The 12,296-nt window shown below is 40.2% G+C and overlaps 1 long non-coding RNA gene across 1 annotated transcript in view; it reads left to right on the top strand.

Moving 5' to 3' along the window:
* Positions 1-263: 263 nt before the first annotated feature.
* The window catches only part of LOC308201187, a 43,951-nt gene continuing 31,918 nt past the window's right edge, over positions 264-12,296 (top strand). Inside the window, exons 1-2 of the long non-coding RNA XR_013956110.1 lie at positions 264-297; positions 2,904-3,018. This is a non-coding gene — a long non-coding RNA (uncharacterized lncRNA). The remainder of the gene's footprint in view (positions 298-2,903; positions 3,019-12,296) is intronic.

Genomic DNA, 12,296 nt, shown 5'->3' on the forward strand with positions numbered 1-12,296 from the left:
AGGGTGCTATGTTTTGGATTAGGATGAGAAGAGCGCTGATAACATGCTGATGTTTTAATTGTTGCAGAGCAGTGCTTACACCAGGCCAAGGACTTTTCGGCTTCTCGCTCTGTCCTGCCAGCGAGCAGGCTGGGGGTGCAGCAGGAGCTGGGAGGGGACAGACCCAGGACAGCTGACCCAAACTGGCCAAAGGGGGATTCCATACCATCTGACGTCATGCTAAACAGTATATAGGGGTGGCTGGCCGGGGTGGGGGGCCTGCTGCTCGGGGATAGGCTGGGCATCGGTCAGCGGGTGGTGAGCAATTGCATTGTGCATCACTTGTTTCGTACACATTATTATTATTAATACTATTATCATTATCACTATTATTGTTATTATTATATTCCTGTCTTAATAAACTGTCTTTATCTCAACTCACAGGCTTCACTTTCCCGTTTCTCTCCCCCATCCCAGAGAGGGAGGGGGGAGGGTGAGCGAACGGCTGTGTGGTGTTTAGCTGCCAGCCGGGTTAAACCACAACAGTCCTTTTGGCGCCCAGTGTGGGGCTCGAAGGGTTGAGATATCGACAAATTTGACCTGAGTGTGTTAAACTAAAATTGGTATAAGTATTGGACCTGCTTAATAGTTGCTAGTCACGATGTTGATTGCCTTAATCTCCAGTCTGCTGTGCCTGTTTTCCAAATTGAGTTTTATAGCGCGTTACTTTCTGTATGTGCTCCCTGTTGCACTGTTTATCCTTTCCGGGCCCTGGTTTAAGATTGTTATGGTACTGTGCGGTGTAACAATGGCTTATGAAATGATGAAATATCTGGTCACGACTCTAACCTGGTATTTGTACTCAGCACTGACGTCGACTCTATACTTTGGAAACCATGTCTCGGAAACTATTAGCAATTACACCTATTGCCTTTTTTCGTTAGGAAGCCAATCTGTGAAGGGGACAGGGGAAGACATGTTTCCCTACCTGTTCACTCTCCCTTTCTCCTTCACCACCCTCTTATGCCCCGAGCTAGTTACGGTGGTTCTCCGAGATGTTGAATATCCTTGGGATACTCAGACGAGCCTGCTCTTGTTGTTATGTCTCCTGAATGCGCTTCAGGTTTTGTTGAGGGTTAAACAACTACTTAGGAATCTCATCCGGAGATCTGTCTTGAGGCGGGATAGTTGCGAGTGGCAGGGAGTGTGGGAGGATATGGGCAGGTTTCTAGAGCAGTGGTCACCTCCAGTGTTTTGGACATTCACCCCTGAACAACTGCAAAATCCTAAAAAGCTGGCAGAATGCTTGAAAAAAAGGTGTCATGACTCTGGCAGTTCCAAAGTGACACAAATCACTGTAGCGTGCTGGGGTCTGGCTTGTGCCTATCGAGCTGCAATTGATGCTACTAGCAACCTAGCTCCAGCTCCTGCAGCCGCTCCAGCTCCTGCTCCTGCAGCCACTCCAACCCCTGCAGCAGCTCCAGCTCCTGCAGCTGCTCCCCCTCCTGTGTCTGGGTCAGAGAAACGAGCTGTAGCAGTGCAAGTTGACCCCGCATATAAATATGGAGAGGCCTGGCAGATTGATTACATCACACTCCCTCAAACCCGCAATGGCAAGCGCCACGTACTTACAATGGTGGAAGCAACCACCGGATGGCTGGAAACATATCCTGTGCCCCATGCCACCGCCCGGAACACTATCCTGGGCCTTGAAAAGCAAGTCCTATGGCAACATGGCACCCCAGAGAGAATTGAGTCAGCCAGCCGGGTTAAACCACAACACTTGGTATTTAAAGTACTCTTGAATCACAAGTTTTCAAATGCAGTTTAGCATTTACTAGGAGTATCCACCATCTGAACTCCACCTGAAGTGTTGCAGGCAAGCAGAAATAACAACTGCGTGGTAATAGTAGCTACTATGGTACCTGCAAAGAAATGAAGGCCTTACTGACTGATTAAACTGTTAATGTTGATCACTGCCTATCCAGACTGATAGCATCTGTATGGGCCTTGCTAGACAAGAGGGCCTGGGGATCTGGAATTTTTGGTCTTCCTTCTTCAGCAAGAATATAGGGGATAAGAAGATCCCAAGCAGACCAGCTCCATATTCTTCCTCTCTATTCCCTTTTCCTCTGAGGCAGGATGATAGCAGAAGTAAAAATAGTCTACTCATCTCTCCTTTTGATGTGCCACAAAGAAAAACATCACTGAGATGCTTTCATCTTCCATCCAGCATTTTGGAGAATTTTATACTGTCGCCTTTTTTTTTTTAGTTTTAAGGACAGTTGATGGCTTACAGAATATCTCCTGGGAAGATCCTGTCAGGTGGTAGATCTGGGCATGAGAAGAGGTCATAGCTTCCCTAGGGGCCATACTGTACAAGGAGAGGATAGGTCCTCGTAGGTGATGCCATTCAGAGCTCAGTTCATGCCTCCTGCTGGCAGAGAGGCACAGTGAGAGACACTGGTACCAAACAGCATTGTTAGACAAATGGGGAAAAAAACACAGAAAGCCAACTGTTTGAAAAGACCCAGAGCTGTAACCCTGAAGGTGAGAATTAAGTGAAGCATGAGCAACAGAAAACACTGCTGGGTGGTGTGGAATTGTATGCCTGCCAGTTAAAGCACTTGAAATATGCTGCAGTCTTTACAGTAACTGATACTGTTGTATTCGACATTCTTACAAGTCAGATAAGGTTAATGAATAGTTGAAAGAAAAAACTAGCTATGATATGATATGATTTATAAAGGACAGAAAAAACTACATAATTTTCGTTGTACTTATGGAAAAGTCCTGCAAATGCCTAAGAATTTCACAGAAAATGCAATATATAATTATTAATACACATTTACCTCTAGCACAATGTAAGGTAATTATTTTAGATTTTAAGAAAATCCCGTGATTTGTCATGATTTTTTTTTCAGATAGTTATGAAATAACCTAAAGAACTAGTTTGTGACCTTCCGCAGCAATATCTTCGAAGAAAATGAGCACATTTTGACTCGGTCTCTAAAGACACATCTCTAGTCCTTCTAGTGAGTAAGTATATATTGCAGATCATATTAACATACATTATCGACCAGTAGCAAAAACTTTGTGAGTGGAATTCAAATTCCAAGATGGTTTGACCACATAATTTTTATTTTAGACAATTTCACCAGGTCCAAAATTTTTTATCACATAGTTCAGCCTAAGGCAAAATTCTAGACCTGAGCTAGAATCCATGATCATTAGATAGGTCTGTGCAGAACAAGAAATAACATGCCATTGCAATCAGAATATTTCTCTATTCATAATGACTACTGCATAAAATCCTTCAGACATAAATCAGCTCCTGATGCTTACTTTTTGAGAAGTCTAGATAATTACTTCCTGTAGTTGTCAATATTCAGAATTACTTTTGCTGCCATTAGAAATATTTAGGATGAAAATATTCTCCCATTGGTACCTTTGTATGGTATTAAGGCTGGGAAAGTATTTATATTTAGGTTTCACCCAAGAGAAAGATTCTTGTATAATTCAGTGCTACAGATAGAGGAGAAAAAACCTCTAGGCCACAATATGTAGTTAATATTCAGAATTAAGTCAGTTTCTTATGCATCAACTGGTAGGTCAAATTCAGCTTTGTGTGCTGTAATTTATAATACAGCTTTATGCCCAAAGCAATATGGAAGCCCTGAAGCAACATTGTGAATTATTATGACTGAATCAGAACACTACCTACCAAAATGTATATGATTTCTTATATTTCTACCGTATACAGACAATAAACATGATGTCAGATAGTCCTGTGCTGCAAGGACACCTAAATAAAATATCAGTTTTATGACCAGTGTCAGCATTTAGCAGTCTACTTCCTGCAGTCTTAGTACAACGTAGTCCTGCTGCTTCAGCTGGTTTAACTAATCCAGTAAAAGTAATACGAGGAAATTTATAACTTCCTTAGAACTCACCTATTTCTCTCCCCAAAGAGATAACAAAACTGCACAGCCGTTTGGGACTATTACAGCGTTGTCCAGACTCAGACTCTGTATGTCATACTTAGTCCTTAATATGGAAAAGACACGAGGCAACGTGCTCCTGGTAGTCCTCAGGAGCTAGAGCTGAACTGCCCTATGCCCTTCTGCTTCCACACCTGGGCTCCTTGCTGCTCCAAAGCAAACAGACCCCCCATTGTCTAGGGGCAAAGCCCTGCTGCCTTTGCAGTGCCACCACCATGGAGGAGGACTTACTTTTGAATGGCTTAAACAATCCTACCCACTATAAAGGGGAACATAGGCAACGGACATCTCTGAAACAGTCAAACCTCCCATTACACTGGCTCTTCAAATGTTAAGGAAATGAATTCCTTCTCTCACATTTATCTGGACAGTGTTCTAGAAACAGGATAAAAAGACTTTATAAAACATACAGTGCCTTTGTCACCTCTAAAACTAGACATGTTTTTATCTTTATCATTTCAAAAGGTAAGTGAACTTAAGACCTGGGATCATTAGGCCAAATGTGTGTCAGAAGCATCCCTCTGAAGTTTATTTTCAGCCATGATGAGTGGTATGTGTGGAGACAGACTGTTTCCATTTAAAAAATGCTAAGTTTTATTCTCCCTCACTCTCTGTCCGAGAGCCCTACCCCATAACAAGTGCATTAGCAGTAAGCAAGTTTGCAATTCAGGCTTGTTAGCTGCTTTCTCCACTCCTGCTAATACTCTTAAAGTAGTATGTTGTATTGTGAAAAAAATAGATTAAAAACAACAACACTCTACTTTTAAAACCCATCAATATTGGCTAATTAATTTTATTTGGATGTCGCTTCCCGCCACAGCATAGAATGTCTCTCTGAGCTCAAAGAGCCTTATTTATACATTTATTGGAGCAGTTTTTCACCAGTGTATCCCTATGACTCCACTATAGTGGATTTAAAGCTCCTCCTGATTTCCACCTCTGTGAGAGATCAGAACTAGTCCCAAGAGGTTTAAGTCTCTCCTAAATTAGTTCCCAATGTGGAAGAATCTGCAAATAAACTAATTAGAGATTAATTGACTAATACATATAGATAAGTTAATTAGAGATTAATTAGTGCTTATATAGTATGTTCCTTAGAAGATGTAAATTGCTCTAAAAGTGCTAAGTATTATATGTCAATTAACAGCGTTTCTATGGCTGACAGTTCTTAGTTACTGTATATGCACTGTACTTGCTGGTGTATCTACCAGTCACACATCTCTACACAATTCCTTCTGTATAGTTTGTCATAATGAATTAGATCTTCTCATCTTCTGAAATAATTAACTGGAGGAAAAACAAGAAAAATCAAATCATGGTGAACCATCAAAATGCAGACACCTCCAGAGAAGAAAAAGAAATGTCCTCTTCTGTTGTGCAAGAAAGGGTGAAGTAAATGTGAGGAGTCATACTCAAGCCTAAGCTGCATGGTTTCACAAATACCCACGTGACCCAGCCAGAACAAGGTCTCCCCCAAAATTCGAAACCTTAGCTTCTGAAGCTCTTCTCCCATGGCATATCAACCACCCAGAAATATAGACAGAAGTCAAAGGAGCATGCATAAACAAGACTGGGCCAGTACAAACTCGTCATGTGAATTCTTTGCCTATTTTACCTAGCCATTATTTCCCATCTGATTTCGGTTAATAAGAATTGTATATTTTTGAATCAATTTAACTCCAAGAGCTTCTGTAATCCCTCAAAGACTATATTACATGGGCTCTGGAGGATGTCCTATATTGTAAATACACTTTTATTTAGGAAAGGTATTGTGAACTTTCTTTCACCCTGGTTTTCAACCCCAACCATATATATTCCTACACATTTTCCCCTGTTTTGAACTGGTTGCTAGCACTAAAGTGTTCATCAAAGAATAAGCAGCTATAACTGAGTCTTGAGTCCTTCCTGGAGATGACAAAATTTGAACTGTAAGGCTTTCATCGAAAAATTTTCAGAAGCAAGTCCTATATGCTAATTTGCACTCTAAAACCAACACCAATGATATATGCTAATAAGACAGTTAATAGAGTTAGGGAAAATTAAGCAATTAATGCAGAAGTCACAACACAATCAAAATTAAGGATAACTATTCAAGTGTACAGATTACCTTGCTGGTGTGCACGCGGGTAGAGCCTTAAGTTACAGGTCAGTAGAACCCAGCAGACTCCGGACACACAAACCCTATCTATACATTCATCAACGCTGACACTTGAGAACCACAGAGGAAGAAGCCAGGACTAGTCTTCTGAAGAAAAAGGAAAGGATTGTAAATTTGTATCCTGGGAAGAAAGACTTTAGCATCTTGGTTCTAATTAGTGTTGGCAGAATTAGTAACCCAAAAACAAAAAAGCCTGAAAAATGAATGCTAAAACAAAATCCTAGGTACAATTATTGCAGGACTAAACATTAGCCAGGAAAGGCTTCTCTTATGCAAGAATCCACACAGCACCAGCTAAATGAGATGTGTATCAAATCCCCTGTTTTTTCCAGCTACATACACACATCCCATATGCTAGCAAAACAATCAAGAAAAAGCCCTTTCATGTAACTCACATAAAATGAGCTCCTCGGTCACGCTTCTAAACCTTCTTCTGGCTATAGCAGAAAGCTCCTGACACAGTGCGTTCTGTGTAAGCACCTCTAGGAATGATGAGTTGGACCGATAATTCTGTTCAGATGGTTTTGGTTTAGAAGATGTAAATGGAGTTTTATTCTTTTGGCAAATAACAGGACTTGTTACGCTACTACCCAGAGGACAGTTTGAATCCACGGTTATTACGACTGCAACAACGACACAGTTTTCCTTCTCCTTAAGGTTTAACTGAGCAATCCAAACCCTTGTCAGCTGGCACATCTACAGTGAAGAGGCTCATTCTAAACAACAACAATTTTTATGAAATATGCAAAGTTCTTGATTTATTTCTGTCTTTGGTCTTTATAAAAGTTCATATACTGCTATAGTGGGACAGACAACAGACACTTGAAAACAAAACATTTAAAATAAAAGTAATCAAAGGCCTAGGTTTGTTAGAAAAAAAATAACTAACAAACTTCAAGACAGCACAATAAAACTAGTCTGCTGAAGAATTTTTAGTCTTCAAAGGTGCACAACAACAGGACAACTGAGAACAGTCTTACATTACGTTGGATACCAAGGGTTAACAACCTATGCATGATATAAACCACACAGGACTTCATATTTATAAAGTAATATAAATACTAGCACTAATACCACTTACATGCATTCTGCGTAACAGAATTTACCAGGTGTTTAGCACTAAGCCTCAGATGCTTTCTGCTGATACACAGAATACCTTATTCATACTCAGTTTAAATTCACTTCCAACAGTATTTTCTTTAATGCACAAACATCTGATCTGCTAAATCATGAAACTGATCCAGTGGAAAAAAGGATGTAGAGTTGAAACTCTACTCTGTTTACAGATTTCTTGCTATATAATTTGCAAGCTTTATGCTTTCTCTACTTCACTGTTTCTACCATACTTAAAAAGGAGTAGACACATACTTCAGAGCATCAACATTGGTTCAGCTACCTACAGAGCCTCAACCCATCTTGTCATTAAACACCCATATGTGGTCTTGTTTTTACTCCTGTGCTACAGGCCCTACACCTTGCTCACCAAGAATATTAGCAACAAGGGGCTACCAGACTACAGAACATTATTAGCTTCAAACATAGGTAAGGACAAATCACGCTCAGCACTGTTTCTGTAACTGGAGTTAGCTTTTGACTCCGTAACGCCATTAATTGCAAGTTCGGGACAATTTGCATCTGCTTATGAGCCTGGAACAGAACCATATTTATGAACTAGGAACACCTGCTGTAAAGTGTAAGGGTCATGGGTGTTGAGCAGGATGATATCTTACCTGCAGAGGGTCAAAGGTTCCCAGTGTAAATGCTGCAGGGGTTTGCCACTACTAGTGTTCAAGCCTTAGAGTACAATCAGAGCTGGTCTAACTTCAGGCAGAAGAATTGGTCTCCCAGGTGACAGGTTCTCAGAAACACAGCAAAAGATGCGCTGTCTAGGCACTGACATTTAACCAGTTTGCAAAGGGTAGCAATAACTAAAAGGCAGTAGCTGAATACAAAGCTTTTGGGGCACACACTTCAAAGAGACTGATTTCCTCCTAGCCTGCCTTTCCGCCATTCCCCCTTTCTCTTCCCACACAGAAAGCACTGTGAATACATACAAGAAAGAGTCTGTACTATTTCTGCTCAAAGGTCAGTAATATCATTTTTGTCATTTTGCCTCTTAAAAAAATGTTATTACCTTAACTTGGATGATCCTTTTCAACACAACGCCATGACTGTGAATCACCTTCCTGTTCATAGGTGCAACTCTAGCACCTGACACATGAACTGCTCCTGATGGATGTGGAGAATGTGTTTCTCTGGCAAGGCTGTGCTTGTGCATTACTTGGCACATGGGAAAATCATTCCTGGATTATCTTTTTTTTTTTTTTTTTTTTAAATTTCATTTAATGTTAAAATTCTTCAAATCCTGTTTCCCATCTGGACTCTTCCAGGCTTTTCCAGGACATTTGTAAATGTTTTCATTTCCCTTGAGTACGTACAGCCATCTTTTCAAGTGCATCTTTTCCCTGCAAGCAGGCACCACTCGCACAGCTTTCATACCCAGAGAATGAAACATGCAGTCAAAAATGCGCAAAGCTAGTGCAGGATGAGTAAAAACTCTCAAGTGTATGTTGCTCATTAATTAGTCAACACAGTCTCCAGCTGCCTCCCTCATTCAAGGCTGTTTTCCTTAGCTTTTTTTTTTTCTTTTTACCCTCAAAGGAAACCAGCTCCATACATACAGCTTTCTTTAAAGAAGATTCTGCTGTATCTCTGATGTCACCTATATTAAGTGTTTCACATAAAACTAGAGAGCACACTTTAGTAACATTATGCTGACTCTTTTCCTTGAAGTCATTTATGTCTTCACTTTTTTTTTTTAAATGTTAGAGTTTCTGTTACAGTAGAGGAGTATACTGTAATATGAACAAAATGTGTTAAGTCCCCTGATCTACCTGTGTAAGGAACAGGAGGTACATTATGCACATGAACAGAAAACAGAATCCAGGTAACGTACAGTAAATTGTTATCCAACTAGAAACACAGGGAATCCATTTTGTTAACTGTTTTACAAACGAGTACAAAGGTATCAGTGCTAACCATCTAGCAGCTCTAGACTATGCAAAAAACATTAATATTCCAACATGCACCAGAGTGGCTAGCATACAGATAAAACATATAAATGTGAAAACTTATTTGTCCAAAGCTGGAGAAAATATTTAGAAGCAGCCAAGAACAGGAACTTATATCTCCCGGAGTTTAGTCTAGAGCCATAACCTTGGCTTATTATCAGTGACCTACAACAATTGCTAACATTTCTCAAAAGCAAACACTTAAAATATTGCCACTGAGCACAAAAGCTTGACAATTGACGTGCACACATTTAGATGTATAAAATTGCACAGTAAAAGTTATCTTCCTTGCTGTAAGTAAAAGCTGAGATTACTTGAACGGTACTCGAAGGCTGGCAGATTTATGGATTTTCCATTTAGCCTGCTTCTCAGTTTCAATAACTTATCCAATAGAAAATAAAAATAATTCAGAAGTTTATGTAGAACATTTTGCTGGGATGTCAGATGTTACAAAGTGAGGGAAGTTTAATCACTCTGGTTTTAAACCTAGCTCTGCTAAAGGCCTAGCCAGCATCTAAGTGTCCCATTCAGAAATGCTTTTGGATTGTTTATGTCTTCTTTCACCAAATTTGTATGAAGGACAATCTTGAGCCATCTGGTGCCTATTTAATTTTTAACCACCTCTCACTTGGAATATTTCTTTCTTTATACTTATTTTGTCTTAACAAATTGGCCATAAGCTAAACTGCACCATCTGTGACTTCCAGTAAATACAACTGTTGCTAATGAAATTACCCAGCTTCATCATTTTGATTTAAATGCATTGCCTGCTTTTTCTATGACCTTTCATTGCTTGCCATCAAATCACAGCTTTCACACATTTAGATACACACTCATGTAGGTCAGGCTTCAGGAATAAATCTTATCTGTGAATCTCAAGAAGCCTGGCCAAACTTGCTCAGCAGGCTGGCATGAGCTTCCACAGCCAGGGCCATGCTAAGAAATCATTATGGCATTTGTGACCATCCAGCTCAGGGGCTGAACTCAGTGTGTTTCATGCTCCAGGGCAGATCCCCCGCCATGTGACCAATTGGTCACTGTTTCTTGTTCTCTTGCCTCCCATTTGTTTGACTGACTGAATTAATGATTCTGGATGCACCAGCCCAGTCTTTTGGCTACCCTGTCTCTTATTCAATCAGGGGACAAATTTTACCAGACAGAACTGGAGGAAGAGACTGCGACCCTTACCTGAAAGAAAAATCACAGGACGCTAATCAATGAAGTAGAGCTGGTGGTGGGGTTTAATACTACCCCGATTATTTGTATAGTATTTTATGTGGAGAATCAATTAGTGTCATTAATTTGAATACGGAGGAATGAGTTCGCTTGTCCCCCTATTAAGCTGGTAGGTGCCAGGCATTTAGTAGCATGCCAATGAAATGTACCTCAATTTACAGCAGAACGAAAAGATACAGGTCAAATTTCTTTAGTCAGAATGTGATCTACTTAAGTAGGTATGTGTCTCTAGTAGATAGAGGTGATTTGCACAGCCTTTGTAATATTTTATATGGCTCCTGCAATATTTTTTTAATTAGGAGCAGAGTATGCATGATAACAACAAAGCCCAGATCCCTCAAGCACAGAGATATAGCCCCAGTGAGCTGGGAAAATACGCATTTATTTCAGAGGCATAAGCATCTATTGCAGAGGTCCCTTAGATGCTCTGCTGAGGCTTCGGTTCAATATGGGTTCTCAGTCGCTATCCTGAAATTGCTGTTCTGACAGGACGGGGCTGAAGACAGACTTTCCAAACTCACAGCCAGAGACACCCAAACTGTCATGAACTCAGTTACTGAAAACACCAGTGGGTCAAGCACAAGAACAAATCTGACTACAAAAAAATCTGACTACAACAAACACCTGTAGCATTCCCCCAGCCGTTTCCTTATGAAGATAGTAACATATATCATACTAACACTATTCTGTTAATTTACAGTGTGGCAAGACCACAAAGAGGTAAAATGTGAACACTTGAACGAGTAACGAATGAGCAGCCAGGTTCCTAGGTCACATACATTGGCTTGATGTCACACCAGGTAATTGCATCAGTTTGTCATCCCTCCTCCTTGGAGGAGGAAGTCACAACACAGGTGCATTCAGCATTATAAAATGAACCTTTTTCTCTGGTAATTACTCAGAACTGTGGAAAGGAATAATGCAAATCAGTTCATCTGAAATCAAAATATAATACTGAACAGCTCAGACTAATTTCCTCTTAATAAGAGGAATGAAAGGCCAAAAGAAACTTACAAAACCCATAGCAGTGGAGTTCAAATTTAATCATTTATCAGAAATATAACAACTAGTCAGCATTAGAAAGATGATGTGATAAAGACACCAATCTCCTCTGTGATTTCATGCTCTCCAGTGTAGATGCAAGACAGTACCACTACAGTGGGCCAACACAGGCATGGAGACAGCTCTGGATGTGCAAAACCCTTTCCTGTACAGTCCATCATCTAAAGGGACATATTTCTGTTTGACTTCCACTTGATGCCTACTCAGCACATCCTTCTGGCTGGAGTCATTACTGTAGTGAGATCACAATCTACTCTCAGTTAAGCTGACAACAGGACAACAAGCCACGTCATCATCTAAGTGCTACAATTTATGAGGCAGGCTGGAGGACTGACGAGTTAGTAGGTGGGTTATGTTTATACAGAGATATGTTGGTATCCAGATGGAAAAGGCAAACAGAATAAGAGCAGATGGTAATTACACTGGCATTTTTGATAAAATATCTAAACTTGGTACATTTTGTCAGAATAACACAGCGTTTCTGTAAATATGCTTGATACTTTCTTCCTGCCAAGGAAGGGAATCACCTTCGCAAATGAGCTTACTTGTTTTATTTAAACTTCAAAGAAGCCCAACAGTGTCTGCCAGTCTTTGCTGCTCCTTTTTCCTAATTTCAGACAGAAATACATTGTTCTATTTCTCCCAGAGCTAATGGCCATGGGAACTTCATGGGATTACACTATTTGCTTACCCCACTAGCACAATCCGAATACATACTCATAAAAAGTTAGAAAGTTTAACAATTAATGAACAAGCATTGTGTGTTTGGCTTTTCACTTTTTGGTGCAG

The sequence above is a fragment of the Anser brachyrhynchus genome (assembly GCF_964034855.1).
Source record: "Anser brachyrhynchus genome assembly, chromosome: 11".
Taxonomy (NCBI): domain Eukaryota; kingdom Metazoa; phylum Chordata; class Aves; order Anseriformes; family Anatidae; genus Anser; species Anser brachyrhynchus.